The 23,104-nt window shown below is 40.6% G+C and overlaps 1 protein-coding gene and 1 long non-coding RNA gene across 2 annotated transcripts in view; one reads left to right on the forward strand and one right to left on the reverse strand.

The window, feature by feature from the left end:
- LOC308179440 (uncharacterized protein) overlaps positions 1 to 4,833 on the reverse strand; it is a 186,278-nt gene extending 181,445 nt beyond the window's left edge. The window contains exon 1 of the mRNA XM_080559608.1: positions 4,687 to 4,833. The gene's annotated coding sequence lies outside the window, so the exon portion shown is untranslated. The remainder of the gene's footprint in view (positions 1 to 4,686) is intronic.
- A 196-nt stretch (positions 4,834 to 5,029) lies between these two features.
- LOC308179441 overlaps positions 5,030 to 23,104 on the forward strand; it is a 74,340-nt gene continuing 56,265 nt past the window's right edge. Inside the window, exons 1-2 of the long non-coding RNA XR_013940371.1 lie at positions 5,030 to 5,164; positions 8,165 to 8,283. This is a non-coding gene — a long non-coding RNA (uncharacterized lncRNA). The remainder of the gene's footprint in view (positions 5,165 to 8,164; positions 8,284 to 23,104) is intronic.

Genomic DNA, 23,104 nt, shown 5'->3' on the forward strand with positions numbered 1-23,104 from the left:
TATTCTATGGTCTGTTTGCAGACAAGCCATGAAAATAAACAGGGACTGAAAGATTAAGTTTATCAGGAGAAAATACTCACTTTTCCGAGCAGACCTCTACAAAGCCAATAATAGCTTTTTTTTTTTCCACGTGTCACTGATCACTTATGAATATTTTTACTGATATGACTGCATAAACACATATTGCTTTCTGTAATCTTAGTTATAACCTGTTAAGGTGGAGCCAACCGTACATCAGTTCTAGCAGTAGGAACTTCAGCATAGTTAAGGCACCTAGCTTTTCTCACTTAATGCTGTGAAGTTTTTAAGACTAGCAAATTATGATGATATTTTGTTGCATGGAATAATCTTCCTTGCTCTCCCTAATCTCTTTGTCTCCACAGAGTCTATAATTTAATGGAGCAGGATGCTTCAAGATATTGCCAAGGCCATTATCTCTAGATGTATTAATAAACTTGCCCGCAGGACACGCCCATATTAACGTTACCGCATACTGTAAGACCCATTTCACACAAAAAGTACACAAAATGCCTTAGCCCCCACAGGCAATGTTTTAAAGTTCTATGCAACAGAAATAGGTAGGGCATCGCAAACAGCCATACATGCATGCAAAAAAATGCTCTCAAATACACAAGAAAGCAGGCTGCGCAACTTATTTGCCAAGCTGTAAGTTTCCTCCAGCAAACAAGTCAGCAGGAAAACTCCTCAAACAAGCCAGAGCTGGCCACACAAAAAGTGTCTGCTGTGAAGTAACCCCTCCCTTTGGTTGTTACATCAATAATGGGGCAATCCCTGGCCAGAGGGCTCAAGAAATAGGAAGGCAGGAACAGAAGATTTCAAGATTCAGCCCATGGAATGTCATAGTGAAGACTGCCTACCAGAGCACAGAAAAGAAAAAATAAATAAAAATGAATAACAGTAACACAACAAAAACAAAAACCAAACCCATCTCCAGCAAAAACTCCTGCAGTAGATACCTTGATCTAAAAGCATAAAGTAGATGGTTCAGTGAGACAGTCTTCCCAAAACAGTACTGAACTGCTTTGTCGGACAGCTGTGATTTCATAGGTGAGGAATCCATAAGTGCAGGTTAATATTGGCACACGTACAATCATCTTGAAAGGGCAATGAAGTAAACGTGGAGTATCTCTGTCTGCTTTGGTAGCTAGCCTGCTTGCTACCAGTGTGCTTTCTAGGTACTGCAGAAATAAGAGATGAGGTTGGCCAACTGTAATCAGACATACAATGGGAACACACAATTGATTTCTGCCATACATTTTTGGTCCACATTGCAGTTGTGAATTCTTACCACAGGAAAAAAAAATATTTAGACCAACCTGATACGTTCCTAGACCTTATATTCCTACTCTGTCCTACATTATTTCTCAGATACGTACATTAAGCCAGCCCCAGCTTCAGCTAATACCAGACTGATTCAGAAACACTCAAGATCTTCTAGTTTCTCTCCTTGTCCTTCTGCTACTCAGATTTGTTCCTTTGGTGGCTATTACACTTATTCACTAATTCATGTCAGGACACTTTTCCTCTTTTCGATGCCTTCTGCAGCGTATGGTCTGCTAAACCAATGCAGGAGGCAACGAGGATTTTTCCCAACTTCATACACCATCTTTTGCCATTTGAGTAGATCCCCCCAAACAGTAGCAGAAGAGGTCATCGGGTAGCTTTCCTACACCTACAGCACTGAATTCAGTGATGACAATTACTTCTCTGCTATTTTGTATCTGAGTGCTTCTTTCCTTTTTCCTCTGGCTGTTTTGTCCCTGTGTTCTTTAGTGCCTATATACCCTTTCTAACTTCGGCTTCTCTGCAGATGCTGTCCAAGATGGCAGAGACATTACTTCACTTAACAACACCTGCCTGCTAACAGCTACAGAAGAAAAAAAAAGTTCTTGAATACATATCCCAACAGTCAAACAGAAAGATGTGTTGTTAGTACCTTATCTTCCTGAGCTATAAAATATTCCCTTGTGTATTACTATCACTTGTATCCCATTGCCATCATATGCCCCTCACTTCTCCCATTTTACTCTAGAACAGAAAGAACACAATTGCAGACACTTTTTTTGTCCTCTCAAATCTATCACTCTAGATACCAAAGAGTTGAGGCAAGGCAACATGTTAAAGTAACCAAGCTTTGGTCTTAGCTTCTACCTGGCAAAGGAAGTACCCTCCATACTTTGCCACTTTAAGGTCTTTCTTTGAAAATCCTTTCTTTTCTTTAAATAACAAGGGGTAGCAGTCAAGTGAAAGCACGGGCTACTTGATCCATTGTTTGGCCCCCAGCCAGGTTCTGCTGGTCCCGCTTTTCCTCTCTGCCACCCGTTTTTCTATCGTTCCTGTAATTTGGGGAGATTAAGATGTATAGCCTGTAAATTGGCTAAACTTTTCCAGGCTGCTTTAATGAGACTTCATATAATAGAGTTGGCTTTTTTTTTTTTTTTTTTAATATTTTCCTTAACATGACCCATATGGAAATAAAAAGATATATTTTTTAATGTATGCTAGATTATGGCCGACATTTTCCTCAAATTAAAATCCATGCTTCAGCAGCAGCATACATTTTCAATGATGTCAAATATATTTTTTCAGCCAACTGGCTGGGGTCACCCTTATAACTCAAAGTTTAAGTGTGCTGGATAATCAGTAGAACATGTGAAACTCTGTAGGGCACTGTGGTTGCCTCAGCACAGCAGCACACAGGACCTATTCTACTCTCAGGCACTCGTGGCAGGAGACACAGTGTAGGAGAGTGGTAAAGCTCTGCCTCCGAATGAGCTGACAGCCACATGGTTCACAGCAAGAGCCATGTGGCAGTAGCCTATGTCAACATCGAGCTCTTCCAGCAAAGATCACCAGAATGCAATCATCAGTCTATAAGCTTAGTCTTAGTCTGAGCATAAGCTAAAAATGCCAGGCACTCACTCACCTACCAATTGATGTGATGCCCTTCATTTGTGGATGCCATTCAAGCCTTGTCAACTAGCAGTGCTACCATTTAGTTGGGAACAATTCCCAGCGGAGGCCACCAATGGCTGTTGTCAACATTGTGCACAGCCTCTATGTTACTAAAGTACTTATCTCCCTGATATTTCCCACCTTAAAATAGGAATAAAGCAGGAATTTTACTTACAGAGTAGCAAACGCTTGGGCCAAATTAACACTTTTTTAAAGGTTTTAAATCAACTCATGCAATTTGCAACTGCACACAAACCAGAATTTAAATGAAATTCTGTCGGCATATCTGGATAGTCTAAATCTGAACAAATTGGAGAAATATTTACCAAAAGTTAAAGCAAGAGAGAAGACTGTAACAATTTCCATATAGATATTATTGTGTTTTTCTTTTTTTTAAACTACTCTTTTTGTTAAAAAGCCTCTAATAACAAAACTACATTTGTTTGGGAAACCAGAAGAAACACCAGGCTTTCAGCAATTTTCATTTCTTTCAATATTCTCACATTACAGTTTCTCATTGGAAATTGCATTGTAATCCTATTTAGACAAAAATTCCAGTGACCATAAAAAGAAGGTTAATTCATCTTTTCAAAACAATGTGTTTTGACTAATTTCGGAGCTTGCACAAGAATACAATGATATTTTAGGATAGAAAACTTGCCTACACTTAAGTTTCACATGAATATTTATAGTGGCTAGGTGTAGACAGTCACCCCGGTCATCCTAATGGGGATGCATTTCAAATGAGAAAAAAAAATTGTTTACATAGTTTATTTGGGGGAGTGGGAAATTATTATGAACCATAGCAACAAATGCTTCTTTCACAATAGAAGTTGTGACCCACTCAGAAGATTCAGCATTACAGCTCTATTAGTTAATTTACAGTGACAAATCCTTTGTAGTTAACACATAAATAGCTACCAAAGCTTCACTCATAGTTCAAATGGTAGATAACCGAGGTATAAATGATGATATTACCTGGACTAGGATTCAAAGAGGTTACGTGACATGCGTCAGACTTCTAAGAATAATTTTCTGTCACACCTGTCTTGCTGAACCCCTCAAACTTCTCCTCACCTTCCGCTTCTCTCACCTGGCTCCCACTGTTTAATGTTTCACCATGTGAAATATTCATTTCCAGCCTATGCCTCACAGACATCGAGCCTGGGTCTCACAGACACTGAGCCCCTTGGAGCCTCACTCTGTCACTGTAGAGCCCTACAAATAATGAGAGCTATTACCAACTATACGCAGAACATATTTACAGTGGTGCATATTCACAGGTTTCCATCTGTGCACAGGACGTGCCAGTCCCGCACCCAGCTAGGCAGATGTGTGTCACCAGAGGCTCTAGCCCTGAAGTAACTTTGTCCCAGGACATGGCGCACAGGAAGGGAAACGGGAGCAAAACACATTACCTGAAAGGCATGAACCTGCTGAACATATTTTGGATTAAAAAAAAAAAAAAAAGCTTTTTGATAAAAGCTGTCTACCTTCTTAAGTAAAAATATACTTAATATTAGAAATATAGACTTCAGGAAAAAAAAAAAGCAACCTTCAAACCTTCAGGTTTTTCATTATTTTGTTGATTATGAAATAGCACAACAAAAACCATCAGGTCATTTTTTAACACGCTTCACAAAGAACGAAACACATAACCCTCCCCCCCCTTTTTGAACTTTTAAAAGTCACCCTTCAGCACATACTCACCACATGCAACTCCTTATGGAAAGCTATGACCCTTGAAGGCCTCCACAGTGCCTCATCCCCCCTCCAATCCAGTGACCCACAACTGTGCGCGTCCTTTCTGGCACCCATCTGCGTACCTAAATTCAGCCCTAAGTGCCTCAGGGCCACCTCGTGGTCACCTCAGGGCCACGCCGCCGCCATTTTGTGCCCTCCAGCACCTCGGCGGCTCAGGGCCGCCTCACTGCTCGCCGTGCCGCTCCGCACCTCAGCGCCTTCGCGCCTCTCAGCTCAGCGCGTGCCGCTCGGGGTCCCTTCACCGCCACGCGGCGCCTCCGCATTCCTCCGCCCCTCAGCATCCCACGATGGCCCCTTCACCCTCGCTTAATGCCTCTGTGTCCTCCCGTCCCTCCCCGCCACCTGCTGGCTCCTAAGCATCGTGCGGGGATAGAGGGCTCCGGCAGAGAAGAGACGGCTCACCCGGCCCGCTCCTAGGGGTTGTGTAAGTAGATGAGGGCAGGCTCGCTGCTCCTCGAGCGGGTACTTATCGCCTCACGCTGCCAGGAGCCCCTCAGTGCCTGTCCGGACACCCGGGGTGGCTTGTCCTGTCAGGACGAGGAGCAAGTACTCTTTTAAAACACCGTCAGGCTGTCCACCATGCTGGGAGGAGACGAAGTGCCAATCGGGGGGGGGGCGACGGCACGTAGATGCCCTTGTGTGACACAGAGGCGCTACCAAGTGTGACCTGTGGGTTTCTGCTGACTTATAGAACCCTGTACAAGGCTTGGCTCAACCTCAGGTAGGAGCTAGGGGTGGCTCTTGATGTCCTGCCCTCTCCCTAGGCCAGCTGAGCCGACTGCCTTTGGCTCTGGGGAAGCAAGGGCAGCCAAAGGCAGATCCTGAGCCAGCAGCAGTGCATGAACTACTGGCAGCCCCGCTCCTTCCACTGGGGACCGATAGGGACAATTAATTCCAAAAAGCAAATCCAACCTCAAGGCGTTCTGTTAAGCTCACTCCTGGCTTGTGGACTGATCCACCATGAAGCAGAATGAAAAAGGGCCTGTTTTCTCGCTCTGTTCATTATTGTGTTGGTTTCAGTGGGGTTCCTCCTCATCTAAACTGGCAAGAGCAAGACTGAAGTATTCAGACAGCAATAAGTACAGAAACTGAGGGGAAAAAGAAACAATCAAGATGCTTCCTCATGAGATAGTTTGCCAGGACTAAAATCATACAGGATATTGTCACATTTGTTGAAATAACGCAAAAATACAATAGGTAATTGAGGCAATTTCTGTAAAAAATTGGGGGCCATCACAGAATGCTGCAGTGTATTATCATCAAAACATCTGGATATTCTCTTTTAAGAAATTCCAAGAATCTTTAAAATGTTTAATGGTATGCTAGGATGTGCTAGTGGCTGGCATGGTAGGCATCACCTGTAAGCATTCAGGATGAAAATCCTAGGAAGAGATTAATGTGCTGTGCAGTGACTGGACCAAGGAAGTTATTTAGAATATCATGGGGTAGGGTGGTTTTTTTTTTGTTTGTTTTTTTTGTTTGATCTGACATTTGAAACACAGAATTCCTACGTGGTACTAATTAACCGCAAGCTAGTAACAAGTTCAGTGTTCCAGCCGCTGGTCTGGATTAGTTCATATAGAACAGTGAGGATGGCTGGTAAGAGACTTCTGTGTGAATTTTTCAAGAGACAGAAATGTGAGGTAGCTCCGTTTGGAAACAGTTGAGGTGCCTAGCTTTTGAGTTCCGGATGATTGCTTATGCATTACATACCAGTGTGCTGTGCAGAGTTATCAAGATTGCAAATATTTTGGAAATAAGCCAATTATGATATGAAAACACCATTCTCAACATTATCGAACAAAAATACTTGTAAAGGCCCAGGAAATTGCCTCTGCTCAGCAGAATAATACTACCTATCAGCTGAAATATGGATTTGCTATCCCAGCTATATAGGATTAACTGTAGGATTTCATCTGTGGAAGCGTCTATTGCAAAGAACATCTCCACAAAATCATTTTCGGTATCGTAACATCAAATCATTGTACTTTGCTAAATCAAATTTGTAGCATGCTACCAAGAAGCAGAGAGGCTGAGTTCTGAAACCTGTTCAGTTTCAAGTGGTCTTTTTTGGGTTGGAGCGAATTCCCTGCCCAAATGATGGTTTGTCAACATATACAATCATATCAAGATGTCAACATATCTGTTTTGCAGAAGTTACATACTTCTGCAGATATTCATAGCTAACTACAAATAACAGTACTTCTATGAACTGTTCCTACTCCCAGTACTTAATTTCCCATACCACAGGGTATGCAATTCTACATTGTTGCAGAGCTGTATCCTCCAAAGAAGAACCAGAGTCACTTAAATGACACAACAAAGCAAAGCGAGACTGCGACTGATTAATGACAAGATGTTATTAAATTTTAGCTGAGCACCAGAAACATTTCTGAATGATGAGATCTGTTAGATAGTGAAACAGTCTTCCAGTGGAACAAGCAGAGGCCCTGTCATTACAGTCATTTGTAATTACACTGTACGAAATTCTCCAAAATATTCTGCAGGGAGCAGTTTCAGGAAGAAGCAAACTGATTTTCTCTCTCCAGGGTTTCTGTGGCTCACTGCATGAACCATGCGTGTTGGCAGCTGTGAGGAAGCTCGTGATTTTCCAGCCTCCTTGCCTATACTATTGACCTATGTGTGGTTGAATGTTCACTTCTGTAAGCTCTTCAGAACTTCCTGGAAGGTGATAAATAATCTTGACTCCCACTGAAAATTGAAATTACAGGGTTTTCAGTGACATAGGATGGCTGTATCTGCAGAATCGGGCCCAAAGTGAAAGGTGGGAACGCACCGGAGCAGCTTTTGAAATTTGAATAGAGCATTGATACTTACGTTCCTTCTGGTCATCAAAATTTTTTCACTGTGTAGTAGTAACAAAGGCATTAACTTTGCACTTAAATCTCCTCATGCCATTAAATAAAACAAGACTTCGCTTCTGAACTTTAAAAAAGATTTCAGACTATTTTTTTTTCAATTCCTAAGTAGCTGTTAGGTTCCAGCTTCACTTGGGGATTAAAGGATGAAATAGAACTAAAAGACAAACTAAAAGAGATATTTCTAAATTAGCAAAGACTCAGATATACTAGAAATCTCATGAAAACATTACTTATCTGAGTTCTAGAAAGTGTTCTCAATCAGATGTCCAGAAAAAAACCTCCAAAGCCATCCAAGTAGAATAGAGAAAAGGGTGAAGAGAGAGAGAGGGATGAAGGTTTTCATAGAGGTTGAGAGATGCCGAACAGAATAAATCTGCAATGGGCAACAGGAAAAAAAGAAAAGGGGAGAATCATGTTACTGCTTTTCCCTTCAGCAAGAAGTATTGCAGAAATACCCTGCTTTGGCTGATGATAGGTGGAGAAAGGGATACAGAGGATCTTTGAATACTCAGCCAAAATGATCATCTCTGTCCTCTTTTTAGGTTTCCCAAGCAATGGAGTGATTTGAAACCTTGTCTGCTCTCAGATACAGCTGTATTCAGCCACACAGCCAGATACAGGAAACCTTTCGTCTAGTTGCCAGGACATCCAGAGTGCAAAAGTAAGTAATATAGGCTGGTGTCACCTGCCAGTCTTGTTTGTGTGTGCAACAAGTGTTGCAGGGTCATTTCTGGCACAGTGTAATCTTGTTTCCCCTGTTTAGGTACTCTGCAGTTTCAAAAAATATATTGTTTCAAGTGGTCATCCAATACTAGCAAGTGTTTTTTACAAAATTGATCTAATGTTCATTATGGCACTACAGGAATGAAAATAGCTGTGGTCAGACTAGAAGAAGGCTAAATTAAATGAACAAACATCATTGCTACAGGACAACTGTAATAACTTCTAGTTACAGGGCAATGGAGAAACTGACAGCATCATTTCTTTTGGATACAATGATGTCACAGTGCACAGCTCTGGTCTGTTGACTGAAGGAGATTTTGTATTCCCATGTATCTTATCGTCAGCACTTTCAAATCAATTTTGTCCTTTTGAGGAAGGGAAGTGAGAGTTGGAGGTTGGGTTTTTATTAGACACAGCTGGTCTGAGGGACGTCATTTGTTCCTAAAGCTAGGGCTGTCTTTCATATGAAACCGTTAGCAATGGGGGTAGACGGTGGGCAGGGGGAATCACTTGAAGTAGTTTCAACAGCTGGGGGTCAAATTATAGAGAAAAGTGGAGAGAAGTGAAATTTATAATCTATAATTTGAAACCAAAATAAGAATGAGACAAGCTTATTTGAAGGACTGGAAGGAAAAGGATGTGATATATGGCCTGATATTGCCAAGCAAAATGAACACTGCCATTGCACTATTACTTTGCGGACAATCCAAAAAACCAAAAGGGCCAATTAAGGCTGCCTCTGTGGAAATCTAATTAGGTCATACAAACAATCCCTGTTGTTAATGGGACCCTTGAACTGCACACGGACGCCTTAAGAATTCTGTAGCAGATATAGGAAAGATTGTGATCCATGAAGGAAATAAGAAGTGAAAGAGAGAAGGAATAATAGATTAGGAACTGGCATAGGAGAAAATCTATAAAGACAAGAATGAAGGATGTAGGAGAGGAGCCAAATTGTTCCCCAGGTATGACATTGTCCTGTTGCAGGGGTACTTTGAATCTGCTTTCTTTGCTTTATGTTAAGGGAATGGAGAAGAGCAGTTGGTAGGCAACACGGCATTTTGAGGGAAAAGATAAAGAATTAAAGAACTTTCATAGACAATAACATGGGAAAGACCATGTTAAAATGATGTGCTTGCCTAGATAGAGTTCTGATATCAGTGATTGCCCATAACATCCTAGTGAAAGAGATATAAAGGAAAGATCAGTATAAATTAAAACAGAAATATAAAAAGACCAGTGGGACCACTTCTGGCTTCAGGAACTCATGCAAGAAAGGGGTCAAAAGAATGTGGATCTGCACACAACACCAACTGAACTTATTAAGGTAACAGCAGCACAATGGGACCTACCCATCCTCGTACTGAAATCATGGTCCCTCTTTACACTCGTTATCTTCTTTCCCTCCCAGGCTCTCAGGTAGCAAAGAGTTATTTCACACCCATTGCTCCCACTATGTCCCAATAATATTCTGACCACCTCTGTGACAGAGAACCCCACTCCTGTACTTAGTATAACTAAGTGTTGAGAAATATTTCTTTGAATATACCGTAGAATTTTGAACGAATTATGGATTTCAACGTAGCAAGATACTCTACAGACTGTTGAATTTTCAAGTTATGTAGCACTGTATCTACAGAGGGAGAATTTAATATCTGAATGTTTTCAGAAAGCACACACTGAATGGTACAGTTCATAACATACTTGGAATGTGCTGCTTGGTAACCAGTGAGGGTAAGGTATTCACATCACCTGAGTCTTGTAACTAACCCACTTTGGGTGAATTTGCAGATGGGATATTCACAGCAGGCAAGTTATGAGTTATTTGCAACGAGGAATATTGCACACCAACATTTACAAGTAATAATGCATAATGTGGTATTTCAGAATGTCACAATCCACTTGCAAATAGCTCCTTACTATAAAGGACCTAATTCAGTACTCAGTCATACACAATCTTCCTACAGACTTAAGTCCCCCAGAATCAAATCCCCAAAGAGTCAAAACACGAGAAATAAATACTTCAGGCAGCTTCAGTAATCATATGCATTCTAATCCAGCAAGGCAGAGGTACTACAGCCTTTACTGACAGCATTTAAGCTACTTAATACCCATATGAGAGAGAGGAAATATAGTGCTTTGTTTATGCTGCGTTGAAATAATTTCCTGAAGTTTGTATAAGGAACCTGTAGTTCAGCCTGCAAAAAAACACCACCCTAACCCATTCCTTGACTCACCATCAAGGAACGCTACAAGTATAAAAGTCCTGTGGAAGGAGATGCGTTAGATGACCTTTTAGTGTTCTTTCCTGCCCTGTTTTCTGTGATTCTATGCTGTTCTACCAAATAAGCCTGGGATTCTCCACTGCTTGGTATTTGGCAAGTCATAACTAGAGCAGCCGTAGTGAAGTGATCGTCTCTACTTGTTACCTTAGATAGTTTTTACCAATGTGTATTGCCTTAGAACCAAGAGCAAACTCTGACTGCAGACAGTCTCAGGAGGAAGCCATGAGTTTTAGAAGTAGTTCTGAAAAAGGCCTCAGCAATGGGTCAGAATTTCTTCAAACTCAACTGCTTCTGGGTAGGGCTTTACAAAAAAAATGTCCTAAATATGGAGTACTTTCTTGATTCACAGATCTGTCATTTGTATATACAAGGGAAGCAAAGAGTTGCATGGGAGTTCAGCCTGCCATGACTGAGCTGTTTCACTTTGGATTGAGATGGGACTTGTTTACAATAGGCCTTTTTCTGTTGCGTATAAAACTGCAAAAGTTTACCTGCAGGGGTTTAAAATAGCCCAACAATAAAGTAACCAAAATTATTTTTAAGCATTTATAAAATTTAAGCAATATATATGCCAATTACATTCAGGCACCCTGTATATCAGCAGGTGCCATCAGACATAGGAAACTGCAGGCAATGATTTGGTAGCGAACTAACCGAGTTGATATGGTATTTTGCTGGTTCCTATGACATCATCATTGCTGGATGGCTCTCTAGAATAAATAACCTCTTCCACATGTCCCTAAGCACACAGCTCCTGAAATAAATTTCTTGCTGTAAGGCTCAAGGACGTCCTAAATCACCTTGGGTTAATAAGCAGCAGGAATAGAGGAGGAGGGGGTCCAGGTTTTGTTTTCATTATTCCATCAGAAATATTTCAGATGAAGTCATTGTTAAATGCATTAGATAAAATGCAGGGCAATCAGGAAATAAAAATGTGAAGGCAGGAGTGATGTTTATATCGGATTTATCTACTGAAAACCTGGCAGGGTGTGGTGAGGTAATTCATGTATCCCAAAGCTCCATGTGAAATCCTGGCAGCATTTCAGGCAGGTTGAAGTTCCATCACTGTTTAAAGAGCAGTGTGTTTGTCAGGCATCTCTGCAGAGATATGTTCAGAGACATTTTTCAGAACAGAGAGGAAGTTGAATTCTGCGTAATCCATAATTCTGGAGTATAAATGGTGCCTTTATCTCATGTTGTCCCTCTGAACAGAGAAAATTTAAGAAGTCTTGGACAGATGCGCTATGGCTAAATAAGAAAGAAATGCCAGTTTAATTAGAAGTGTCAAGATTAGTTACTTGCTCTTCCAGGAACTAACATGAAAACAAGTCCTTGGCCAGTTTATGCTGGATCTCTTCTAAAAGGAGTACGGGTGAATTATTCCCCTGTCATCTTTGCTTATCATTCTGTAAGACAAGCAAAATTGTCTTTAGAGAGAACTTGTAGCATGCTTGCATATAGCATGACCTATCATTTCAACAAAAGGTAAGCCCTATCCAGGATACTCAGTTTGTTTTTCACTGAATTTTGGGGAGTTTTGGATGCAGCTTCTAGCCTGGTGAGTGATGCATCATAGAGAACACTAGGGTTGGATTCCCTACATTTTTGGGAAGACTGAATATGACTATCGATAGAGTTTCAGTCTCTAAAGACATCCAAAGTCTCTTACTACTCTTCATAGGAGCACAGAATAGATTCCTTCCCGGTTAAACCCAGAACCTTTGGACATTGCAGCCTTTCAATACTTATAAAAAAAGGGCTTATAAAAAAAAATAGCAACTTTTTACTCAGGCAGATAATGATAGGACAAGGGGGAATGGTTTTACACTATAAGGGGGGAGATTTTGATTAGCTGTTAGGATGAAATTCTTCATTCAGAGGTTGCTGAGGCACTGGTACAGGTTGCCCAGAGAGGCTGTGGATGCCCCATCCCTGGAGGTGCTCAAGGCCAGGCTGGATGAGCCTAGCCCTGGGCAACCTGATCTACTGGATGGCATCCCATCAGGGGGCTGAAACTGCATGGTCTGTAAGGTCCCTTCCAACACAAGCCATTCTATGATTAAATTACAGTAGTGGAAAACCACTTGGTTTCCAGAAGCCTGCTGCTCACCAGGAACTCTAGCAATTTATTGCCCACGGTTTCACGTGCACCTAAGGTATTGATTTTGAATTGCAGAGCTCTATATATTGTTTAGATGCTGTAAAACTAAAAATCTTCTTTTCCTTTACCACAACACTCTTAATTCCAGAAGAACTTTTCTAAAATGCGTAGGTACTGGTGCCTTCAGGCTAAAGGCACAGTCTTTGCTTCTGGAATTAGCTTCATGTTTGGCCATAAAATCCAAATGCATTAAGATAGAAGAGGATATTTTTTTTTTTTTTGAATAGAAAAAGAAAGGGCTGTTTTGATGATGGACTTCATCTTGCTTATAAGACTGATTTTGTGAAGTTCATGGGTGATGATCGTGTTGTCAAAAGTCATTGTTCATAACTGTATAACTGACCGCCATAATCAATCACATTGACCATGAGCCTTATGGCATTTGTGTCAGAACAGAAGATGTACAGTTTTTCCAAAGTAAGTTAAAACCTTCTTGATATAGAAGGAGGGAAGATAATGCATTTATTTATACCCAGGCTTACTGTATTTTAAATGTGATCGCATGCAACTACAATGAAAGGCGTGCAGTAAAAACTGTTGGATGGGTATATGGCTGGATAGAAATGTCATTTATACTTGATTCATTTGCACCTGTGCCATCTTTTCTTTGTCTTGCATATACAGTAGCTTTTGAAGTCAGGCAGGGTTCACCAAAAGAGTTGGGGGTCTTCAGTAACATACTTTCACAGAATCATACAGGTTGGAAAAACCCTCTAATATCCCCTGGTCCAACCTTTAACCTAGCACTGTCAAGTCCACCATTAAACCACGTCACTAAGCTCTACATCTGTGTGTTTTTTGAAGACCTCTAGGGATTGTGGCTCAACCACTTCCCTGGGCAGCCTGTTCTTATACCTCACAACCCTTCCAGTGAAGAAATCTTTCCTAATATCCAACCTAAACCTCCCCTAGTACAACTTCAGGCCATTTGTTTTGTGTATCTCTCTGCTGCCTTTCTAATAGATGATTTCTCTCACTGAGTTGACCTCACCCAGACATTCCACTTGACTCAGTATCATAAGCTTCCTGAATGTCACCTCATCATCTGCAAAAGAGATATATTTGCATACAGGCAATCCTGGCCTTTCAACCCTTTCCCCACTAGCTCTGAACCTCTGCCCTTAATAGCTTTGGCCTGTCCAGGCAGGTGACAGCTGGACAGAAACAAAGATTGACAAATTGTTTGACCAGTAAGAAAAGGGACTAGTGAAAGTATACAGGTGCTGGTAAATTTTAAGTACAAAATATACAAAGATCATGTCCCTATGGCTAAGGAAGAGATAAGGGATTTCCTGGGGGCAAGGAGAAGGGGCTGGGGAAGAGTGATAACATTTTCCAAATGTCAGATTTTCCTTCTCCCTCCCCTCATGTTTTGTTCTCCTTAGACTGGATAATAAAGTATGAAAACATAAGAGCTTGACCTGAGAAGCGATCTCCTTTCAAGACCTAAAGGGAGTCCATTTACAAGGAATTGCTACCTCTTTTAAACAAACAAACAAAACAAGAGAAGAAAAGCTGAAGTTTGAGCAATTTATCTGCTTTCTATGAGAAAAAATAGGCTGAGCTTACAAATGCAATGGGAGAAGTACCCAGTGTCCAGAAACAGATTTTTCCGTTCCCTCCTTGTACACGGCAGTCCTCATACTAAGCTGAAACCAAGTTTCCCCCGAAAGTAATACACACCATATTGCAAAACCTAAAATTGTTCTGAGAGCGAAGTTCCAGGTCCTTTGTCTGGCTTCTGCTAACACACTATTGAGCACAATGCCATTTTGGTTCATGACAGAAAAAGGAAAAAAAAAAAACAACAACCAAAAAAAACTTGCTAACCTTTGATTGGTATCATCTGGCAGGTCAAGTCGTGTGCAGCTGAATTGGACTTAGAAGCTGTGTCACGTCTTTCAGTCAGAGAAACATAAGACAAAAGTCCCATCAGACCACTTTATGTACATCTCTACCATTGCTGAATTGCTCCCCACAGGACAATATTTCCCCTTGTCCTTTGTTCAACACTGTCTTAAACAATCCAAACAGCATGGTTTCACAAATTCCTTGCAGAGTCCATTCATCATCTCACATTTCAGCCCATCGCTACTCATTAAACTGCTCCAGAGAAGCTGAGGCAATACCTTCCACTGCTTGGTGGTTACGTGCTGGCGCGTTTGGCTTACCCACCGCAGCCCGGGCAGCTGTCAAAGGTGGAGGCGGTCAGAAAACAGTGAGTGTGAGACTAGAAGGGAGCACCTGGCACTGGGAGATCATACTAGTAAGGGCTGGGTTAAAATTTCTGTCAGTGATGGGCAGTTGAGAGATACTTGACAGTTTTATCACAGGACAGTGGAGCACATGGTAATTTCACTGTTTACATGGTGGCATGTGCTTGCATTTTACTGGTGTTTGACTATCTCCTCACTTATCTGCCACACTTCTCTGCATGCAATGACTCGATTCACAAAATTGCTTTACACTTGTTCTCTCTCAGCCTCAAACCACATTACACTAGAAGTTCAGTAGGAAGGAGTTTATATATCCCACCTCTCAGAAAATACTGTCAGAGGCTGCATGTTTTGCAATACATGAACAGCACAGGAGGTAGAGGAACTGTCCACTGATGAAAGTCATTGTTTCAGACTTCTGCCTTAGGTGAGCATTTCATTAGCAATTTGCTATGTGGAAATGGTTCTCCCGTCCCTGGATCTAAATCCCAACCCCCCCTCCCTCATTCCCTACCTCACCCCCTGTATTTATAGAGCGTGTCAAAGTTACGCTGCAACATCATTACACCTGTCACAAAGTAGAGATGCCTAATCACAGTCTTTCGGGATTGTAGCTACTTGCAGGAACAGCACTGTCTGAGAAAACTATGGTAGCCCTTGTTTCCAGCTGCATGTATTCACATCATACACCTTATGGACCATGTAATGGGACAACTAACAGTGACACAGTCATGCTTTGGTTGTCCTCAGCAGCACTAAACAAGTGTTTCATCTTCAGATTGTAAAAGCTTCCAGCTCAGTTAGATCTATATTATAAAGATCCCAAGCCACATTGTACTATCATAACATGCTTGAAATCACACAGGCAACAAGCCTAACCTTGACATTAAATCTTATGAGGCAGAGGGACCTTGACAATCATTTCACAGTACTAAAGATGCCTGCATCAAGCCAGATTTTTGTAAGTCTTAACTTGTTCCACAATCCTTCCACAGCGAGAGTCTCGTGTGGTAAATTTTAAGTACGCCCTTCAAGGTTGCTCACAAGATTATTAGCACGTGAAAAAGCCTGCATGCTTTTCCATAAAAGCGTGGCACACTGCCTGATGCACTGAAGCAACCAAGCTAGCAGATGACCGGTGTGTGCTCTCTGACCTCCCAAGAAGAGAGCCCAAGCGAGCCTCTGACAAGCCTCGTCCTTCACACCCCTGAGACCTTGCTGTAAGCGCTGTTCCTGCAGACCAGTCAGGGCAGCAAGAGGAAGGCTGGGACAGAGGACAGCAAGTCCAGGGAAGTTTAGTTTAGCAGGCTATAAATCCCCCTTCCCCTCCTCCCCTCTTTATTGCCTGTCTTTGGAAAACACAATCCGATATAAACCAGAGAGAGTGGAAGCAGGGCAATAAAACTGTACGGCAGGAGCAGCGAGTGTCGCAGGGGTGTTATATTACTGGCATTCCAAGTGGCTGATGTCAGGCAGTGAGCACGAGGGCCCACAACCCACCGAGGCAAAGAAATTCCCCAACTGTCCCTTGCAACCCTATGACATCCCTTCTTCTCAGATCGGTTCTCGGCTGTTATGCCATTCATCTCTTCTGCCCTTTGCTACTCCCAAGTCCTTGAATTATGGTTTGAAGGGCTCTGGTTTCAAAGCCATTCAGGCTGAGCACTCAGGCCTTTTGGCAGTGATGTTTTGAGTCAAGATGTTCTTGAAATGCACAGTGTGTTGTCTGATCCATTTGTCACACGATCAGCAGCATCACTCAGATAAAGATTATTTCTTAGTATTCACATGGCTGGCTTAAAGTATACATATTTCTGTATTATAAAAAATAATAATTTGCATGAATGTAACTCCTTTTGTATAGGGCCAAGAGTTTCAAACATGATTAGCAGTTTTGAGCACCCTACATAAGCTCCTTTAATGGGTGGTTTTCACAGGGTGGGCTCTTAGGACTTTCCAAAACTCAGGTACCTTTAAGGTAGCATAGATTCGGCACTGAAAAGAAGACAGACAGTGTTTCCACTTGTCTTTGCCAAAGCTTGCTGTGAAAAATTGAAGAAAGCTGTTTAACCACAGGACACGAGATATAAATATTGCTCAGAAACTCAGACCTATTTACATTCATAGGGGCTTGCACAGGTATTTCTTGGGGTTAGGTTTTTCTCTTCAATTGCCTGAAAGTTAGGTGTTTGCTATAAACTATCTGGCAAAGCTCCCTGTTTAATTGGTAGAGTGAAAGAAATATCTCTGAAAAACAATTCATCCTGCTTTTTTAGGATATGGTTGCACAATCAAAATTAAGCCTTCCTAAGTCATCGTGCAGTGACTCCTCTGTAACTAATCGTTTTCTCTCTCTTGTTGTTGTTATTGTTGTTCAGATTTGGTTTTACTTGGATCAGTTTCCCGACACAATTAGTTACGCAGCTGCATGAATGCCTGCTGGCACAAAGGAGATGGCAAAACATGCAGCTAGGGACAAGGGAATATGAGGTGAACTTGTTGTGGACAGCTTGCTCCTACATTGACTTAAAGCAATTGTATAATGGCAGTCTCAAAGAGGCATACCAGGATCATCTTCTAGGGCTGCTTATCTCTTTCTATTGACTTAATCTAGACAACAAAACTAAACTAGAAACCTAACTTTAAACAACTGAAGTTAGATGAAGTAAATCCCACCATTACTTAAGTATACACCAGGAGTACACAGCAACACCAGAATGCTCATAGAAGCAGAAAACTCAAGGTATTTTCAAAGCCCTTTCCCTTGCTCTAGATTCTGAGCCATCCTATAAAATATGACATATGCACTCTATGATACTTGTGGGCACGTCAGGAAAAAATATCCAAATTAACTTTTGAAGTGGACTAATTAAAGTGTAGTATATCCCTGTGTAGACACTCTTTCTGAGTATTGAAGAGGCCTTAATTCAGGTCAGCCTAATTTATTTTGAATTGAAGTAAAACAAATCAAATAAAGGTTGCTTTAATCCTAAATGAGAGTGCCTGCGCAGGCGGGTGAAGGGGGCTTAACGCTATTCAGAATTTAATAGTATTTGATAGCAATTACTTATAAAAGAATAATCCCCTTTATGAGGTTTTTGGACCCTCCTCTAGAATTAAGTAGTACTGTATAACTGTTTGTTAAATTATATGGAATAAAGATAGCACTGACGAGTTAACATTGGAAATTGAATTCCAGAGGGCTTTGCATACGTGAAATGCGGAGGTTTAGAGTGACCGAGGTAGCAGGAAAAGGACATTTGACTATCTCATCATTGTTGATTCTGCACTGCTCTCCATATCGTTTATTTCTACACGTTTCTGCAAGTCAATGTATCACGTATTTTTAGATCTGAGCTTTTTGGTTCAAATGAACGTACCGCTTTCAATAGAAAGCTTTTAGATTAATGATCAAGTTTCCTCGTATGTATGTGTTAGGGGAAGTCCACTTATGTTCTCTTCTCTATACATGTATATGTAATGAATTGAATATCATAGTATTTTGCATTAATATATAACACTTCCTCCTGTCATCCCCAAATGCCTTTTGAATGTCCATGAACAAAGCTTCCCCACTGCCCCTGGGAAAATTCGCTAAGTGCCACCACCCCAATTTTACAGATAGGAAAGACAGGATGCTAAGAAGTGAATTGTCTTGCCTGAGGTCGTACAAAAGGAGAGAATGACTGCATGGAATAAAACAAATTCTTCTAAATCCCTGCCTTGTGACTCAGTCACAAGACTGTCCTTTTCTATTGTTTTATAACGAGCCTTTATTCCTCTATCTCCCTTTCCAGAAATTCTGCTGTCAATACAGGCCTTCTGTGGTAGCCACATTGTCTAGCACTATCTGTTACGAAGGATGGAGACGTTAGCGGTCATCTGGTTTAGGGCTGCCCTGACACTTCAATATGGTGGGCTCTTTCTGCTCCTAATCCATTGTATTAGCTTCTGGCAATTCAAGCACCGTCTACTGAATTGCTAGGGGTGAAAGGTCAATGCATTAAGCATAGCAGATTAATACACTGCAGTAAATCCCAGAACCAGCACTTTAAGGAGCCAGTAATATTTCACACGTGATTGTTCTACCAATTGATTGCACCATCTTGTGAGTGCGTGTGTGTATGTGTATTTCTTTTACTCCGTTTACGAGCTTTCCCAAGCTCCCCTGTTTAGTGGAGATTGCTGTGTCCCACACTGGTTGTACTTTGATCAGGGAAATTCAATACCTGAGGTCTGGGCTTTATAGGAAAGCAAGGTCCAGATTAAGGGAATTAGCCACAGTATATCACAACTAATAAAAGAGTGATTGAGCCCCACCACAGTGCTGCCCCAGGGGAAAGGAGGAAAAAGGTGGGGGGGGCAGCTAGCAGAGGAGGGGGAGAAAGACTCGCAGATAAAGCCGTGTCCATAATTAGAAATGAACAAACCTGCTATCAGATCGTGCCTCTTATAGTCCTAGTAACCAAAAATTTTTTTCAACAAAATCTTTCAGCTAAAGCCTTTGCTTTACTATTTTCCTGATATATGTAAAATTCTTTCATTTTTCTGTTAACCTTCTCCATCCCCAGGTTTTCAGTGCAACTAAATTATTAGTCATTTTTAGGAACTGTATAGGGAAATAAATTACATATTCTGCAGATTTTCATGTCCATCTGACACAGTGATTAAATAATTTCCAACAGTAGAATCTGCAGTTTCAGACACTTGACAAAAGCAGGACTGGGAGCTACTGACACTGCCATTGTATGAATGTCAGGGCTTCTCTCTAGGTGAACCTGAATGTACCTTTTGTGAAGACCTATTTATCTTTATGATGAACCAGATGAGAATCAATCTTTCCTTCTCTGTGATGCTTGAAAAATGAAACCAGGTCTGAGGATATGGTTTGCTCTATAGCTGCTTTTTGCTGGACTAACTTTGTCTGAACGTTTTCCCATTGGTGTGCCAAGACACAGTCTAACATCTTCATATCTAAAAGAGGAGTTAATATTTGTTGTTGTAGAGACAGTGATTGAGGAAAGAGTGATGAGCATGCAATCAAAGAGAATCAGATAGCTGCACTATCAACCATTATTCAGTAACAAATATTTTGTGCAAAATATTTTTTCTTAAGATATATGCTCATTTTCCTCATATGGGAACACATTTCCATTTCTCTGCTGTTTTTTTTTTCCCCTGAGTTCTTAATTCAGACACAACTTCCATTGATTTTCTTTTCTTTCTTTCTTTTTTTTTAAGAGTTTTTTTCATTTCGGGTTCAAGCAAATCAGTAGGAAAAACAGCACATAATCACTGTGTCTGGCATGTCCTTTGCCATAAATGTCTGTGGCTGAGTGCGCTGTTGTAGGTGTGGTAACACATGGTCAATCTTGATTCTTTCCCAAAGTCTGAGTACTTGGCTTTCCAATTTTGATGTACTTTGTCCACGATACGCGTTTGAAAAACAAATACAGAAAAATAACTGACTTTATGGTATCAGTTTGCATTTAGACATCTGTTGTCATAATAGATTTTGTCATTTATTAATTTAAATTTGCCTCTGTAGAGCAAAAGCATTTAAACATATGCCTAATTTGATTGTTGTATGCTTTAGGATCTTACTTGGAGTCAAATACAGGGTTAAGTGCTTTGGTGATTCAGTCACGTTAATTTAAACTACAGGCATTATGAAAGAAGGAATGTATTAATTATACTTAACGCTTTACAGAGTTTTATGTTTTCTGAGTGCTGAATAAATATAATCATCCTCTTCAGTGACAAATACCTCTCTTTTACTAAGTCTCGTACTTTCACCATTATCATTACCATTACTAAATCTCTTTTTACCATTACAATATGAACAGTGGTGAATACTGAAGCCAAGGGAAAGAACGTGTTGAACTAACTGCATATATGATCAGGTTCTGAGATACTATAACAACAAATGGTATGTGAAAATGGTATAAGGTAGATAGGTATTCTGTATAATTACGCTGGTCTGCCTGAAATCCCTATTCATTTGCCAGATAATGCATTCTTCACTCACATGGAACAATAATTTCAATTAATTGTAAACCTTTGCATTTTTTAAGAGCTTCTGACAATGCACAGTACTTCAAAAGCATACGCAAATATTTTTTCTCCCCTCATGCCCTACTGCTAATTAAATTTGCCCCAGGTTTTCAGAAGTACATAAAGTCAAACTTTTCCAGGACTGGGGCTTCCTGCTTTCTAACGCTTCTGCTTTCTGTAATAGGGATCTTCATGCCACAGCTGATATTTGTGCTTGTCATGTTTTCCCAGCCTTCTCAGCTTTGATATAATTCCAAGAGATGATACCAAAAAAAAAAAAAAAAAAAGGAGGAAATAATGTTAAATTCAAATGAGAATTTGTAGTGAAAATCCATCAGTAACTCATGGACAAATGGTTGGTTGATGAGAGCAAACAATTTTAGTTAAATACCAGTTCCTGACACAACTGAGCCATCTGCTTGATCTGTATCTGTCCAAGGTGAACTAAACTTAAGAACAGGGTTCTATATACTAGTTGAAAGAGAGACAGTGAAAGTGGCTTGCCTGGGTACACAAAAAGACCCACGTTGATACATAACATTGAAGCATTCATGTGAATATAATTATTTTTTTAATGACTTTGGAAATAAGGTAGATAAATTCACAGTTCTGAGATCACCTGCTTTTGAGAACTTTAATCTAAATTTCATGTCAGGAAAGAGGTTACTAGGTGATTTTCTTATGCAGCCTGCTACCTCCCAGTAACTAGAGACCAGTCCCATGGACAGACTGTCTGTGGCAGCACAGCTACTGAATCCTAGGTTACTGCAGATGGCCATTTTAGCAGTAAAGCTGAGCAGTTTTCCCTATGCTAACCCCCTGTATCGGCTATAATTCTGTCATTGGTTATAGTACATACTGGTTTAGATTATCCACATTCATTGTTTTAATATTTGGAAAAGGAAAAAGAAGAAAGAGAAAGAAGAAACTTTCTTTAAAAAAAAAAGGAATGCCATAGCTGTCATATCAGATGATACCTTTAAACACAATGACCCATGCGGGAACAGATCACAAATCGGGGTATCAGTGAGACGAAGTTGCCAAGGGAAATCATGTCAGTAAACAAATGTGGAAACTTGCTTAAGAAACCCATTTTAAATCATTAAAATTAGAGCAATACATGTACCTAATGCACTTAGGCTTTTCTTAACATCCCTAGACAAGTCCCTAATAACTCTCCAAGCTACCACAAGATTAAGTCTACTTCACAGAGACTAACATTTGAATTAGGCAAAAAGTTTGTCCCACAGAAGCTAATCTCCAGGATATCAGAAATGTCTAGGTAAGAGAAAAAAATACTGAAATTTTTTATATACCCATTAATCTTTCCTTCACACAGTACTACCATAGAACTATAAAAATGATTTCTTTCAGAATAAAAGAAGAAAGTAGTACCCACTAGTTTCTAGTTACATGAAATGACTTAAATGCAATTTTTTTCTTAACATTCATTCAGAAAAAGGTTATGAAAGGAGCAGTTTCCGAGTTTTTTCCAATCCACTAGCAACATACGCAGTGAGGTCTGAATTCCCACTTCATTAGTTTTTCCTTCCTGCTACTGTTCACATCAGTGGTAAAATTTGGATAGATTTGAATGTTGTATGATCAAGGCTGAAAGAGCTGATATAAAGTCTGCTGAAGATTCTCAGCAACACCTTAGTTTTTGAAGCAGGAGCCCAGATGAGCGTAAACGTGAAGCAGCTCAATGGAATTAACTAGAATAACCCAAGACAAGTTTGTGACTGTAACTTAACCCTGTTTTATAAAGTGGCAGGAAATGAAGATGCTGTTGATGGGCAGACCTCAGGAAACTGATGAAGACCCTCAATCTCTGTTTTTGAGATCCATCCCCACAAGCAGTGGATGAATGCTACAAGGGATGATAAAATACCAGTGAGCAGGGCCAGCCCACGTCAACTGCTTAATAGCTGCTTGCCAGATGAACAGATTGGTTGTCAGAGCAGCAGGATAGAAACAATTTTCCAATAACCATAAGCTGAAATTCTGGCAAGGTCATTTCCTTCCTCACATCCTAAGACTGGG

This window comes from Anser brachyrhynchus (genome assembly GCF_964034855.1).
Source record: "Anser brachyrhynchus genome assembly, chromosome: 17".
Lineage (NCBI taxonomy): Eukaryota > Metazoa > Chordata > Aves > Anseriformes > Anatidae > Anser > Anser brachyrhynchus.